Source organism: Hibiscus syriacus, unplaced genomic scaffold (assembly GCF_006381635.1).
Source record: "Hibiscus syriacus cultivar Baekdansim isolate YM2019G1 unplaced genomic scaffold, ASM638163v2 tig00110050_pilon, whole genome shotgun sequence".
In the NCBI taxonomy this organism is placed as follows: domain Eukaryota; kingdom Viridiplantae; phylum Streptophyta; class Magnoliopsida; order Malvales; family Malvaceae; genus Hibiscus; species Hibiscus syriacus.
Window position 1 is genome coordinate 1312609 of NW_024062576.1, and position 17255 is coordinate 1329863.

A 17255-nucleotide genomic window follows, 5' to 3' on the forward strand; every position below is an offset into this window, starting at 1 on the left:
AGATTTATCATTAATTTCATGAATCCTATCATGAACATAAACCCTTAGATTTGGGATCTTTGAAATCCAACAAGATTAGAAAGCAATATTGGTACCAAATGATAGTGTTTTTCGCTTAGATCACTTTCCTATCTCATGACATAACTCCAATTCCAAAGGAATTAGCTCAAAAATTGAAAATAAAATATTTTTATTACCTTGAAAGCTTTCTCACGTCCATGGAGAAGAGAACACTTTGGCATAATATGTTTGATTGATATCATGCTTATCATCCTTTAAAAAAATATTTAAATCATTAACTTGGAAAATACCAATTTACCCTTAATAAAACTTTATAATCACCATCAAACCAAGATACATATCCTTATCATCTTCAAAATCAAATAAATATCAGCCTTGTCATCTTTTAATAGTCAAAGATGAACAAATTAGTTTTCAACTTTACCTTTTTGCCCTTGAAATTTCCAAAATTTATAATTCAATCACTTTAATCAAATAGTTCAACTTAAACATGAAATTAAACCATAAAATATTATTTACCAACATTTTAAAAATGTTAAAATAGTATTTTTATTTCTTATTTTCTATTTTCGTGACCTATTTGTAATTTTTCCAAAATTACATTTTGGTCCTTGAACTTTTCAAAATTTATACTTTAGTCACCAAACTTTACCAAATGTATAATTTGATCACTAAATAAATCCATTTATGGAATAACATTCTTTTTGAGAAAATTACCACTTAATTCCTTAAACTTTTCCCAAATTTTCTACTTTGACCTTTAAACTTTTAAACTTTTCATTTTGGTCATTATCTAAATTTTTGGGGTGTTACATATCGTCTATGAAAACAACTACGATCTGGTCCATATAAGCTTGAAATATTCTATTTATCAGGTCCATAAAAGCAGCTGGTGCATTCGTAACCCCAAACGGTATAACATATGAAGTCGTAGTGACCATATCTCGTTCTAAAAGTCGTTTTCGGAATATCTTTCTCCTGAATATTCAGTTGATGATAACCAAAACATAAATCAATCTTGAAAAATAACGAAGCTCCCTTTAACTGATCAAACAAATCATCAATTCTAGGGAGGAGATACTTATTCTTGATAGTAACCTTGTTGAGCTGCCTATAATCAATGCAGAGACGCATCGAACCATCCTTCTTTTTAACGAACAACATTGGAGCTCCCCAAGGCGACACACTTGTCTTATAAATCCTTTATCCAACAATTCTTGTAACTGAATCTTTAATTCTTGCAACTCTTTTGGAGCCATTATGTATGGTGCCATTGCAATAGGTTCTGTTCCAGGTATGACTTTTATTTGGAATTCAACCTCTCTATCCGGAGATAAACCTGACAACTTTGCAAGAAAGACATCGGGGAACTCTCTGACTATGAGAATCTCTTCTAATCCTTTCTCCTTGGTTCTCGAGTGGTTATCTTTGTCTCAGTGATAACCAGCATAGTGCTCAAGTAGTTTCCTAGTGCATCAGTCGTTAGTGAGAGAGCCGAGTAGAGTTCTCATTGCATCAGGTGCTTGGTCACAGAAAAACTCCAGCTGTTCGACGAGTGTGAAAACTTTGGCACATCCGACTAGAAAATATTCACGGACCTGAAAAAAGATTGACATGGGGATAGTCTCGAGATCATAATAGTTGTTCTTCTGGACAATTAGAAGCCGGACAACCTCCAAGATACCTGTAATGATCATTGCAAAGATGAAAAAGACAAGGCCAATGCCATTCGTTGGAGCATGGTGAAGCCTCGTTCATTGCCTATGAATTTCTTAGCAAATGGGACGATGATTCTGTCGTTCACGGGAGCCTAGAAGATAACATTGAGTGTTGAAAAGAAAAAAAGATGTCGAAGGAATCTTGAAGTTCGGGCTCATGTGTTGATCCATTGTGTTGCCTTGCAAAACAAACATGGTATTCATTTGGCTGTAAATAGTAGCAAAGACAATTCATGATGCCCATACCAGAAGCAATCTGATAACCGATTTCAGCTCCTCAACTTGAGTTACGGTGCACAGCCTACGCGGGTTTGATGATTCCCCGATATAGTCACTTTGAGTATCTACTGCAGCCTTGTCAAAGAACCTATAAGTTCAAAAGTTGAAATAAAATCAAATTAAGTAAAAGTCAAGGTTGCATATATAAGCTAAATATAAACAGAATTGTTGACCATTAACAACATACTTCAACTTATCCGTGTGCTCTATCTTTTGGCTCATGAATAACAAATTCATGGTTAGCAATCTCGTAAAGGAAAGATAGATCTGTAGGAACTTTGACGTTGAGTTTTCTGAAGGATGCAACAATAACCTGACAAATCCTTGTAAGTGGATTCCCCCCAAGTTTCTGAAGGTGATACATTCGACTACCAGCAAAGAAAAATGTTACGGCAACAGCCATTGTAGCAGCTGAGATTCCAAAACCCCAGTCTCACCCCACATTAATTTGTATCCATGCTAGAATAGAAGAAGCAATAAATGCTCTGATATTGATCGAGAAGAAAAACCAATTGAAGAAAGAGCAATCAAGTATAAGGCCATAAAGAAGACTGCAGTTAGACTAAAGCCATCGTGCAATGGGAATGTTTGCCACCCAACTGAAGGACAAATTGCAGTCTTCTTTGTGGCCTTATACTTGATTGCTTTTGTTACTGGTGCAATTAAGCCATGTGTGTCATCTTTTGGTGCTGATCAGTTTGATGAAACTGATGAAGTTGAGAGAAAAAAAAAAGATTTCTTCAATTAGTTTTTCTTCTCGATCAATATCAGAGCATTTATTACTTCTTCTGTTCTAGTATGGATACAAATGAATGTTGGGTGGGACTGAGGTTTTAGAATCCCAGCTGCTGCAATGGTTGTTGGCGTTGCATTTTTCTTTGCTGGTAGTCGATTGTATCGCCTTCAAAATATGGGGGAATTCACTTACAAGGATTTGTCAGGTTATTGTTGTATCATTCAGAAAACTCAACGTTAAAGTTTCTACAGATCTGTCTCTCCTTTACGAAATTGCTAACCATGAATCTGTTATTCATGGGAGCTGAAAGGTAGAGCACACGGATAAGTTGAAGTATGTTGTTAATGGTCAACAATTCTGTTTATACTTAGTTTACATAGGCAACCTTGCCTTTTACTTAATTTGATTTTATTTCAACTTTTGAACTTATAGGTTCTTTGACAAGGATGCAGTAGATACTTAAAGTGACTATATCGGGGAATCATCAAACCCGTGGAGGCTGTGCACCGTAACTCAAGTTGAGGAGCTGAAATCGGTTATCAGATTGCTTCCGGTATGGGAATCGTCTTTGCTACTGTTTACAACCAAATGAACACTATGTTTTGCAAGACAACACATGGGCCCGAACTTTAAGATTCCTTCGGCATCTCTTTCTTTTCAACACTCTCAGTGTTATCTTTTGGGATTCCATGTACGACAGAATCATCGTCCCATTTGCTAGGAAATTCACATGTAATGAATTAGGCTTCACTACGCTCTAACGAATAGGCATTGGCCTTGTCATTTCCATCTTTGCAATAATCACTGCAGGTATCTTGGAGGTTGTCCGGCTTCGAATTGTCTAAAATAACAACTACTATGATCTCGAGACTATCCCCATGTCAATCTTCTGGCAGGTCAATGAATATTTTATAGTCTGATGTGTCGAAGTTTTCACAATCGTCGGACAGCTGGAGTTTTTCTACGACCAAGCACCTGATGCAATGAGAAGCCTCGGTTCACTAACGACTGATGCACTAGGAAAATACTTGAGCACTGTGACAAAGATAACCACTCGGGACGAGAAGCTCGGATGGATCCCAGATAACTTGAATAGGGGTCATCTTGACTTTCTTTTGGCTTCTAGCTCTCCTTAGTTTACTTAACTTCCTGGTGTATCTCTGGATTGCAAGGTGGTATACGTATAAAAGGGTGGCGGGACACCCTTTGAACAATACATTTTAGCATAGGACAATACATTTTAGCATAGGACTCAAACATGTCTTCGGAATTTGTAGACTTGATTTGAAGATTTTATTATATTATTGTTATGAATTTGTGAATTAGAACTGGATGTGATGTTTGTTTTGATGATATTTGGTTGTTTTTTTCTTCTTTTTCTACTAGGAATATGCAACGTATGAGATCGATTTAGCAATAACTCAGCTATCAAAACACAAAAAGAAACCAATTTTGTCCATAAAATACAGACTAATGTTTTGTTTTATCCAACCAACAGGAAGAATATGAAACAGGTAAATGTGTGAAATGCAGCAAAATTAGTAAACATTAAAAACCAAAGAAGATACCTAATGAATCTCAGATTCAATACAACCTCGGTAAGCTCCTAGCAATGGAATGTTGGCTTGCGTTGTTTTTGCCTGACTCGCATCTCCGGCTGCCCCTCATCGGAGTCAAGTAAAATCTTAACAGTCCATTATCGATGTATTCGGTAAATACCTTGCACTCCTATTCCTTTCCAACGCAAATTCATCTCTCTTCTTACAGTGCCCATTTGACTCAACACAATTCTTCCTTTCACCGACAAATGGTCTGCCTAAACTACTCAAACTCCTCCAGCTTACACTGCTATTGCTCCTCAAACTCTTTGGATTACCCCCTCTCAACTCTGGCCAAGATTCTGAATTCGACCTCCCCACATCATTAGCTCTACTATACCTATCTTCATCCTCATCTTTGTTAACACTCCTGTTAATAAACCCAAAAAAATTCCAAGCTTTACTCCACCTGCGTGACTTCCTCCAAAGTGATATTGGTGGTCGATTCGTTCTTTTGCATGGACGAGTTAAAAAATCTTTTGCAGCCAACTAAATAATCCCGCCGTACAAAATATTGCGAAGAGTACCTTCTCCTAGTAGATGATTGCGTTTTCTCAACCTGTAAACACATAGTAATAAGACTTTGAAAGTTTTGGGGTCAACCAAATGGTTTATATGGTCTGTCAAGTACTTTTTGTAATGTCAAACATTAACTTTTACACCGCATTTGGTAAGAAATAACGAGAAAGAAAATCAGCTAAAAGAAAAAAAAAATCGGTTGTTTCTTTTGTTTTCCGGGAGAATTTTGTCTTCTCAAATGTTAAAACACCCATAGTTTAAAGAGTAAATATACATTTTGGTGCATGTCATTAGCTTCAAGGTTCAATTTGGTATTAAAGTTTCCTTTCGTCTTATTAGGCACATGAATTTGATTTCTTAGTTCAAATTGGTACATGAACTTGACTTTTCAGACCAAATTGGTACTGATTGTAAATTACTTATTTGAACCAATTTGAATCTTGAAGCCAAGTTCAAATACTAATGTAAACCAAAATGTAAAAATTCAGGTACCTATTTAGATCGAAAAAAGTATAGTTACCAAATTGATCCTCGAGACCAACTTCAGATAGCTAATTAGACCAATAATAATTTGGGTACCAAATTGAACCTTGAAACCAATATCACGTATCAAGCTTTAGCTTATTGGGCCTAAGGCTCAAAGAATATCGACTGACCCAATTCTAGCCACATCTGATCCCTTTTCTCCCAATATTCTGAATGAAAAAACATGTTGAAACTTCAAGTTACTTTAAAAAAATACCACGCATGAAAACTAACCTCGAGTGTTGCAGATAGGTTGCCAAAATGCTCCTTGAGCAGTAAAACTTTGATTTCAAGAAGAAAAAAACTTGGGTTTACCTAGTTTTGGTGATGACACTGTCATCTTTACGTCTTCAAGATTTTGCACCTCTGGGGAGTTTAGTAGATCCAGATGTACATTGTAGACAATAAACCAATGATCTTCAGCTGCAGAGCTGCTGAAAGTTAAAGGACCACGAGGCATTAGGATAAAAAGTTAGAAACTAATGGTGAGTGATAACATAACATATGCAAAGCATAAGAGAATAGATTGTTTAAACCTCACCGAACTAGTTTATCTGGTGATGCAGAACTTTGGGTTTCGGTAGTAGCATTGGAACTACTTCTGCATATGTCACTGGGGCACGAATTGCTGGCTCCTGAGCAACGATCAGATGCTGTTTGGTGTTCATAGCTCAATAAACCATAGTTCCCACCACTGCTAATCAAAGGTGATGAAATTTTTGGGTCTACTTGCATTTGCTAGAGGCATCAATGGGAAAGATAAACACGGATCAATGAAATGCAAAACCATTCATCATTGACTTTTTTTTTTTGCTACAAGAGATGGTGAAAATTCTCCTAATGCTTTTAGGAATAAAGTGATCAGTTTATATCTATGAATAAATCCGGCTAAAACTGAAAGTAATATGGCTGAAAAGAGCCGAACTGAAAATAGGAAACCAATCGTGTCTCAGTATGCATGGTTATAGAAACACAAAGTACAGCCCTCTTTTATGGTAAGCTTTAAGTGAAACTTTCCAAACACTAAAGCCATATAGTTATCCATTGAGTAGACTATCCTTAGACCCTGATGGAAGTTTCCGTGTTCCAAAAACCTTATTGGTTTTATTTACTATGAGACCACGACAGAAAAAATTGGACGAGAATTATTATTGATCCTATAAATGAGGTCCGGGAAAGCACTTTTCTTTTTCCTTTGCCTTTTTACGTTGGAAGTATGAATGCAAATCATCATGTCAAAGTCTACCATCAATATTCAATAATACCTGAGGTGAAGTGATATCAAAATTTCTCCTGACAAAATCAGTGCTCCTTACTTTGTCTTGTGCCCATTTTGGAAGTCTAGAAACGCTTAATCTAAATGCACAAGTCTCTTGGGAATCCCATCCATGACAATTCGCTCTTTGTTTATGTTGGCTGCACCTCTGAGCTACCGATGAAATCTTGGAACTACATGACTTGTTTTCCTCTCCAGAAATTGTGGTTCGAGTAAAGGCCAATGGCATGTATAGGGCCCTTGGAGACAACAAAAGAGATTTTTCCTTCCCTTTCTGTAGCATCCTGGAAGCCAAGCGACTGGGAAGTTTCCACACAAAAATACAACCATCGCCACCTACCTGAATGCATCATAAAATTGAGAAGAATTTGAGTGAATGAATATACAAACAAGTTACCTTGAATTAGTTCAAATTCAATCCAGACATGATACATGATGTCAAAAAAATATAATTAAGCATGAGAAAAACTTACAGAAACTATATGCTTGCAATCTGGTAAAAAAAATGACACCAGTCACAACTTCTCCATGTCCTACAGCTTGGGCAATCATCTCTCCACTCGTAAAATCATACACGCATATAGAATTGTTTGAAAATGAACATACGATGTAGCTGCCTCTAGTGTCCATTGTAACCTGACGCACATATTTATGTGTCAGTAGAAGAACGTTGATGATTACATCCTACTGATTATTAACTCAAAACTCATAAATCACGTTTATTGGGTCACCCAAATCTTTGTTTTGCTTGAATGATCTAACAAGCTTTCCACTAGAAATGTCAAACATATTTATCTTCTTATCCTACAAGTAAAAAGTAACCGCATATCAATTCAAATGAGGATTTCAAGCATGAGGCATCTGAAAATTATGTCAAGCGGTTAACTAGAGGTTAGTTATTAATGTGTAGTGTTTAACCATACGATGGATTTAAGGGGCCCGTATCAGTAATTGAGGTATCGCTTGAAGCTTTCATTGGAATATGGCAATTATTCCTTTAGAAATGACAAGATCTTAAATTACCTGCCCAACAGTGACAACAACCTCCGTCACGGGATCTACAGACATGTCATAGACAGTTCCATTAGATGCCATTTGATGGTGACGACGAGAAACCTTACACCTGCTGTCAGCTAAATGGACATCACGGAAGACAAGGGACCTATGGGAGATAAAAGAAAACACAACTTTAGAATTAGCCATTTGGACGTCCATGGTGAGTAATCGTTTGATAAAAGTAAAAATTGCAAGATGAAACAATAAACGTAAATCACAATTGTTTGATTTGTTGAAAGTAATTTAACTAATTAAAGCAATTTCAAATGCCATTGAAACAGAATTAACTATCAGGGTGCAACCTAAATAACTGTGATTTATTGTCACTTCTTCATCTTCTCAAGTAGTTTCCTTATCAATCAAGCCTCATTTTTTGGGGTGTGACATCCCTATTCTGGTATAACCGACTAACTACCTACCTTAACATCCCTTCAACACATGCACAGCTACACATCACCACATGCACATCTACAAAGCAGATCATTCAACATTCTAGACTCGTTCTAGAATACTTCAATAGAATAAAACAATATTAATACCAAAAGACGAATTAAAGAGTTACATGCTCGACTTAAGCAAAGAAACTTGACCAATAAGATCGTCACACGACGGTTCATAATAAGAGAGGTGACGTTGAAGGGAAAACCTATTGGAAAACTAGAGCGTTAGTATAAACACGTGTTTGGTCATTTTCGCGGTGAAGTGAAAGAATTTTAGATCTTTTTTTTCTTTTAGTCATTTAGAATTTTGGATGGTGAGTGTCGAAGGATGATAATAAATTTTGAATAAAATTTTGGGAATAATTAATTGTTTGTTATTAACATTTTATTTAGAAGTTTGAAATTTAAATAAAAGCTTTCGATACATTACAAATTTTTTATGTATGTTCATGATAAAAAAATAATGATTTTAAATTAGATATCAGTTATTGATATAAGCTCATAACCTCTTACATAAAATCTTATGCATGTTTCTATTTTCATGACGATAATATTGTTTTTTGTTTCGATTTAGATGTTTTAGATTTAAATAAAAGTTTCCGATACATTACAAAAATTTAAGAAATAGTAACAGCAGCAACAATGCTTAATCAAATGTTATTGAAACAGGCTTGAGTAAATTCTTACATTATTTACCCAAGAAACAAATTCAACTCACCTCATCACTTTGCATGTTTAAATATCTCAGCGGCCTCCTTAACATTTTGGATAATCACTTGGAGGTGGAATAAGTGACTCATTAGGTCTTTTTCCATTGTCCACCAAGAATGCCATCTTCAATCCCCATGTCGTATGAATTTCCAAATGGCAATGCATGAACCAAACTCCTGCAAATTTTCCAAACAAATCAACAGATTTAGTGTATTAATGAATATGGGAAAGATTTTGTGAAATCATTGGAACATCGTTCTTTACCTGGGTTATATGCTCGGAATCTTACAGATACTCATCCACCAGATGGTACCCCAATTGTCTCGACTGGATCGACGAGATTGAAGTTTCGAGGATCGGTTTTCGAATTTTAGTTTCCAAGTCCCCTACCGACGACAAAGAAATTGAATCCATGCAAGTGGATGGTGTTGAAAATTAGTGTGAATGCACCGAATTCCACCGAAAGTATTACACCGAAAGTTGCAGCTTGATTTTGTTGAAAATATGGTAATGGGAAAATTGCTCATTTAGTCTATGAACTTTAGGGTATTTACAAGATTAGTCATTAAGCTTCAACTATAAATACCCTAACCCATTTAGCTTCAAAATCATCCTAAATCATTCTAGCTTTCTCCCAATACTACAGAATTTAGAGAGTTTTCTTGAGAGTTGTTCTCTTTTTTATCAAGAGAGAATTGACATTGTTTTCTCCTTGTTAGATCGAGAGAAGTTGTAATTCCTATTTTCTCTTAGTGAAATTCTTCTACCATTACCCGTGGTTTTTACCCTATATTATTTAGGGGTTTTCCACGTAAAATTTGTATCTTCTTTATCTTCATTTTTATTTTCTCAAATTATCAGTTGCGATTTTGCTCTATCCGATAGCCGTATTCCGCAACAATTTGTATCAAGAGCCATATTTGAGCATGTAATATCTACTTATTGTCTTTGTGGTTACCACCAAAAGGTGGATCCTCCAACATAAGAAAGTAAGAAGGTATTACCCATTCTTTGAAGGTTCCATAAAACTATTAATGATAGTGTAATAGTGGGAACTATCCGTAATAGAAGCTATGGCAACGAAATTTGATATTGAAAAGTTCAATGGGAGAAATTTCTCATTATGGAAATTAAAGATAAGGCCATCATAAGGAAAGACGGTTGTCTAGCATCTATCAGTGAAAGGCCGATAGATTTTATGGATGATAAAAAATGGATCGAAATGGACGGGAATGCTGTGATAAACTTTCATCTAACATTAGAAGATGAAGTATTGTCAAGCATCGAGGAGAAGAAGACAGCTAAGGAGATATGGGATCATCTCACCAAACTGTACGAGGCAACATCGTTGCACAATAAAATTTTCCTTAAGAGGAAATTGTACACTCTCCGGATGCTAGAATCTACTTCAGTGACGGAGCACTTAAACACACTGAACACTTTATTTTCTTAGCTTACATCCTTAAGAAGTACAATAGGAGAACAAGAACGTGTTAAACTTTTACTTCAAAGTCTACCAGATTCGTATAATCAACTTATCATCAACTTGACAGATAATAATGTCACCAGTCTAGTCTTCGATGACATTGCAGTTGCTGTTCCACAAGAAGAAAATCGGCGCAAGAACAAGGAAGACAAACAAGTAAATCTGCAACAAGCAGAAGTGTTAACAACGATGAGAGGGAGATCAACATAACGTGGCCAAAGCAGCAGTCACAAACATGGTAGATCAAAGTCGAGAAGCAAAAAGAATTTAAAGTACTACAATTATGGAAAGAAAGATCTCTTGAAGAAGGATTGTTGGAGCCTAAATAAAAACTCCAATCCACAAGGCAATACCGCAAACACTTCAGATGATGGAGATACTCTATGTTGTGAAGCTTTAACCACTGTGGAAGGTAGAAAAAGATTTACAGATATATGGCTCATTGATTCGGGAGCAACATATCACATGACCTCAAGAAGAGAATGGCTTCATCATTATAAATCTGTCACAGGAAGATTTGTTTATAGTTTCAATGATCATGCCTTAGAGATCGTTGGCGTTGGAACCATCAAATTGAAGATGTATGATGGAACAATTAAAATTGTTGGAGATGTGTGTCACGTAAAAGGCCTGAAGAAAATTTTATTATCCTACGGATTGTTGGATAATAATGCAAGCAAGATTGAAACACGAAAAGGAATCATGAAGGTGTTCCGTAGAGCGCTAGTGGTGATGAAAGATGAAAATATAGCAGCAAACTTGTACATGCTGAAGGGAGAGACTTTGCTAGAAGCAGAAGCCTCTGTTGCCTCATGTAGTTCAGATTCTGCAATGCTATGACATTATAAACTTGAACACATGTCAGAACAAGGAATGAAAGTCCTTGTGGAGCAAAAACTACTTCCAGCTTAACAAAGGTATCACTTACTTTGTGTGATTGTATAACAAATAAGCAGCACTGATTAAAATTTAACACGTCAAATTCTAGAGGCAAAAATGTTCAAGAATTGGTTCATTCTGACGAATGGCAAGCAGCAGTTACATCTCTAGGGGAACAAAATACTTTGTCTCGTTTATTGATGACTACTCCAGGAAATGTTGGGTGTACCCTATTAAGAAGAAGTCAGATGTGTTTCAACTTTCAAAAACTTCAAAGCGTGGGTGGAACTTGATTCTGGAAATAATATCAAGTGTTTCCGTACAGATAATGGAGGAGAATACACAAGTGGAGAATTTGATGACTTTTGTAGGAAAGAAGACATCAAAAGACAGTTCACAGTGGCAAATACTCCTCAACAAAATGGAGTGACAAAGTGGATTAACAGAACCTTGTTAGAAAGAACAAGAGCAATGTTGAGGACTGTAGGCCTAAAAATTCATTTTGGGAGAAGCAGTCAATACCGCCTGTTATTTGGTGAATCGAGCTCCATCAACTGCAATAGAGCTAAAGATACCAATGGAGACGTGGACTGGTAAACAGGCTGATTATTCAAGCCTCTATGTATTTGGAAGTATTGTGTACATGATGTACAACTCCCAAGAAATTTCAAAGTTGGATCCAAAATCCAGGAAATGCAAATTCTTGGGGTATGCTGATGGAGTAAAGGGGTATCGCTTGTGAAATCCCATTACCCACAAAGTGATTATCAGCAGGAATGTTATCTTTGTAGAAGATAAACTACAAAGAAAAGAAGACGATGATAGCGCTGAAAAGTCAAAGACTACATAGATACATATGGAAAAAGAGTTTGAACAAAGAGATTCTTCTGAAGCAGAACCAACACATGATGAACAAAAACCAGAGAGTTATAAAGATCCAACAACTCGTCAATCAGATCGTGTGAAAAGACGTCCCAATTGGCACTCAGATTATGTTATAGAAGGAAATATTGCATATTATCTGTTGACAGAGGACGGTGAGCTATCAACATACCAGGAGGCAATAAATAACTAAGATACTTCACTGTGGATGATGGTGATGCTAGAAGAAATTAAAGCCCTTCATAAAAATAATACATGGGACCTTGTGGCACTACCACAAGGAAGAAAGCCAATTGGTAACAAATGGGTCTTCAAAATCAAGAGAAATGGTGACGATCAAGTTGAGAGGTATCGTGCAAGACTGGTAGTCAAAGGATATGCTAAAAAAGAATGTATTGATTTCAATGAAAGCTTTTCTCCTGTGGTTCGACTAACAACAGTTCGAGTAGTCTTGTTAAAAAATCTTTTCTTCATGGAAATCTTGAAGAAGAGATTTACATGATCCAGCCTGAAGGTTTTGAAGAAAAAGAAAAGAAGAACTTGGTTTGCAGGTTGAACAAATCTTTGTACGGTCTAAAGCAGGCGCCGAGGTGTTGGTATAAGAGATTTGATTCCTTCATTATGTGCCTTGGATACAACAGACTTAATACAGACCCTTGTGCTTATTTCAAGAGGTTTGGTGATAATGATTTTGTTATATTACTGTTGTATGTGGATGACATATTGGTTGCAGGACCCAACAATGATCATATTGAAGAATTGAAGGCACAATTGGCTAAGGAATTTGAAATGAAGGACTTGGGATCAACAACAAGATTCTAGGGATGCAAATTCACCGATACAGAAGTAATAGAAAGATTTGGCTTTCACAAAAGATTTACTTGAAGAAGATATTGTCACGATTCAACATGCAAGATTGTAAGCTAATTTCTACCTCTCTTCCTATTAACTTCAAATTATCCTCCAGTATGAGTCCTAGCAGTGAAGAAGAAAGGATGGAGATGTCACGAGTGACGTATACATCGGCAGTGGGAAGTTTAATGTTCGCTATGATATGCACGAGACCAGACATTGCACAAGCAGTGGGAGTTGTTAGTCGGTACATGGCAAATCCAGGCAAAGAGAATTGGAATACAGTAAAGAGGATCCCGAGATACATCAAAGGGACCTCAAATGTTACGGAGGATCAAATTTACTTATCAATGGGTATGTTGATTCTGACTATGCAGGGGGAATTGGTTAAAAGCAAATCTATAACAGGATATGTGTTCAAAGTTACTAGTGGATCCGTAAGCTGGGTTTCAAAATTACAGTCAGTTATGGCTACGTCAACAACAAAAGCATAATATGTAGCAGCTACACAAGCCAATAAAGAAGTAATTTGGTTGACGATGTTATTGGAGGAGCTTGGGCACAATCAAGAGTATGTCTATCTGTTTTGTGACAGTCAAAGCGTCTTGTATCTAGTACGAAATCTAACATTTCATTCAAGGATAAAACACATACGAGTTCAGTACCATTTCATTCGTGAAAAGGTGGAAGAAGAGACGGTAGATATGTAGAAGATTGATACCAAAGACAACATAGCAGATTTCATGACGAAAGTGATCAATGCTGATAAATTTACTTGGTGTCGATCCTCTTATAGCCTGTCAGAAATGTAAGCAACATAAAGGTACAAGGTAGAAAGAATGGTGTGAAGATATGATTGTTCCAATCAAATCTTCAAGTAGGAGATTATTAAAAATTGGTGTGAATGCACCGAATTCCACTGAAAGTATTCCACCGAAATTTGCAGCTTGATTTTTTTGAAAATATGGTAATGGGAAAATTGCTCATTTAGTCTCTAAACTTTAGGGTATTTACAAGATTAGTCCTTAAGCTTCAACTATAAATTCCCTAACTCATTTAGCTTCAAAATCTTCCCAAATCATTCTAGCTTTCTCCTAATACTAGAGAATTTAGAGAGTTTTCTTGAGAGTTGTTTTCTCCTTGTTAGATCGAGAGAAGTTGTAATTCCTATTTTCTCATAGTGAAATTCTTCTACCGTTGCCTGTGGTTTTTACCCTATATTATTTAGGGGTTTTCCACGTAAAATTTGTGTCTTCGTTATCTTCATTTTCTCAAATTATCAATTGCGATTTTGCTTTATCCGATAGTTGTATTCCGCAAAAGATGGGGTGGTTCTCAGGGGCTAAGATCCCAGTATCTTGCAAAACAAGTTGTACTGTCGAGTTATAAGACAGTCTGAAGACCTTTGTTTTATTTGTGGTTAGTTGATTACTTAGTTTAGTTCTGGTGTAGTTAACATGTGTGGCAGGTTACCGGGGAAGTCAGCGGTGAAAACACCACTGATGTTGAGGTAATGTGCTTGAAGTAAGTCCGTGGTGGGCATGACGAATGTCATGTTGTTGATAGCGACTACTGCACGACTTCATGCTTTGCAAGTATGACAAGGGTTGATCCCGAGTCCAACGCTGAAGAAAAGATTGTGATCGATGGTTTGCGGGACTAATACAGGGTATTTCTTATAATTGAGGGCACGGAGAGAGTTTGTAAAGCTGTTGGCGATCGGTGTCACGTTTTGCAGTGGTGGGGTAGTGGGAGTTGTGGCTGTGTTGGCGAGTGTGCCCTAGTAGTGCAAGGTTACTGTTGCGGTAAAGTTATCGACTGCGATAGGAGAGTGCACAAAAGGGGAGGTTGTGACCAACTATTTACCAGACTTTTGATCGGCCGAGAAAAGGACATTAGTGGTTTGGACTGGGGTAATTACGATCGTATCGATTTTGAATGGTTTAACATATGTGGCATCGACTTCAAAGACAGTGAGCTTGTGGCCGACAATCTTGAAAAAGAGTTTTTTATTGAGTGTAGTATTGAGGAGGCGTAGCATATAGGTCTTTCCATTTTCAACCGGTAATGTAAAGCCTCATGCATATGATCGGAACAGAGATTCACATCAGAGATCACAGTTTCAATCAATGTTTTCGAAATTCTGGAAAAAGGAAAAGGGAGTACCCCGGGAAGGACAATTTGAGATCGGTCTGGGATGACCATTTATTTTGTGAGCGTCTGAGACATTTGGTGCCAGTCCAGACTTGAGTGCTTCGTTGATGACATCTCCAATATCGGATTTCCACCGCTCACCTAAAACAATAACAACTTCGTCGTCCGGTTTCGGGAACTGATAAGGCACACCAGCCTTAGGCAAGATAACAATCGCCCCATGGACCGTGGACCGTAGCCAGAGAATATGCGCATGCCATAGCAATGTCCCTCTTTGGCCTGTGACGGTAAAGTTATAAACATAACTTTGCCTTGTCTGGATTGGACATTGTGTAATATATGTCGGACCATCTGCCCATCCTGTTCGAAGCTGCCTTATACCGTGCCTGCACAATTAAGTGAACAAAAAAATGAACAAATAGTTGTATTTAATTTATGAACTGTGATTATTTGTGTCCTAACCAATGTGTAGAAACATGGTTAACGACTTTGACAAGCAATGTATCGTCCTCTCGAGCGTATTAAGTCGGTCTCGAGAATTCGCCATTGACAATCATGATTAGTTTATTCGAACATAATCTAGTCATATTCTTCATTTCCACCTGCGCATGTTACGTAATTTAATCATAAAATCCAAACAAACACAATTTGGTCGAAAATCAAACTATGTACTTACATTGAACTTGTAGTGTCGAACAGCAGAGTCGACAAGAACAGGAAACAAGAAGGCGATAAGTACTAAAATTCGAACCCAAGAGTTCATTGTCTCTTCTTTTCTATTCTCCTCGTTCGCTCGATTTGTTTTTTCTTTTGTCATTTGTTTAATCACTCGGTTCCAATCTTAAATGCCTCGGCAACACACGCATACCATTTTAAAGGGTGATAGAGAGCAATTGTTGCCATATCGTTTTTCTTTGGTTAGGTGGATGAATGTGCATATCCTCTAGATATAAAGAATTATCGAGAAATAACATGATTCCACCCATGCTTTCTTGCGATTCACATTAAGTTATTTTAGTACCAATTCTTAATTGGAAGTTAAGTCATTAAAACTCTTAATCACATTTGCCAAATAATTTGAAATCCAATCACAAATTCGTAAAAAATCCATAAAAAATATCATTTCCTTAACATTATTCCATGGACCAAGTGATCTTTTTGAATACAATTTGGAACATTGATGGTTCTATCAGTTACTTGTACAAGTAAGTGAATGGAATTTATTTAAAAAGTAACACTTAAATATCAGTTTGTGCTTCTGGAATTTATTTTCCTAAAAGGCAAAAGGCATAGAAGAAAAGTGAATGGAAGACATAAAGACAGCAACCTCAGTTTAATAAGTATTAAACAATAAATATGATTAAAAAGAAATATAAAAAAATACGCGGCCTAATGACATGTTGCTTAGAGGTTTTAGACAAGATTAAGCTCCACGAAAGTGAAAATTTATGGGAAATTAAGTTTGGTTTTGGTGGTGATATTTTTGGTTGACCGTTCATGCTTTGTTGTGGTACTAGGATGGAAGTTAAGTATAGGGTAGGGTCCAAAAACACCATCAAGCACACCAATGGAGATTGTGGCATTTCAGCTGAAATAAAATTTCACCATCCCTTGGTTTCACCCTACAATGTGATACCATGCTTTACACTTACTAAATTTTTAGCATTTATTAAATACAGTGTACTATTATCATGTCTAAAATTGTCGATTTCACAGCAGCAAATTCGATAATTGGAAAGAAGGATGAATCTTGTAATGAACAAAAGAGGAACAAGAGAATTACATGGAATTTCTTTGATTCATGGGACATCTTTGATATTTGATGGGAATTTATTGGAATGATTTAACTTTATGTATCATGTTGATGAGATAGAATGAATTGTGGTGGTTGTAAGCAGTTTATCCCTTCTGATTTAAACAAGAGTCATAATTAATGATAATCGACTGTTGGCTGGTGTCAAAGTACACTATAACCAATAGGTGCCAATAATTCTACTCACTAATATAATTATTGTTCTAGCATTGACGGAGAGTTAAATGTTGAAGAAGAATCATCTTCAAAATTAAAATAATAATAATGAACAATCAGATGAAAAAGGACATGAATCATGTTAAAAATGAAA

The 17255-nt window shown here is 36.4% G+C and overlaps 2 pseudogenes; both read right to left on the bottom strand.

Annotated features, from left to right (window-relative positions):
• Nucleotides 1-1414: 1414 nt before the first annotated feature.
• Nucleotides 1415-17255, bottom strand: part of LOC120214007 — a 44629-nt pseudogene continuing 28788 nt past the window's right edge.
• On the bottom strand, nucleotides 8925-15955 carry LOC120214082 (annotated as a pseudogene).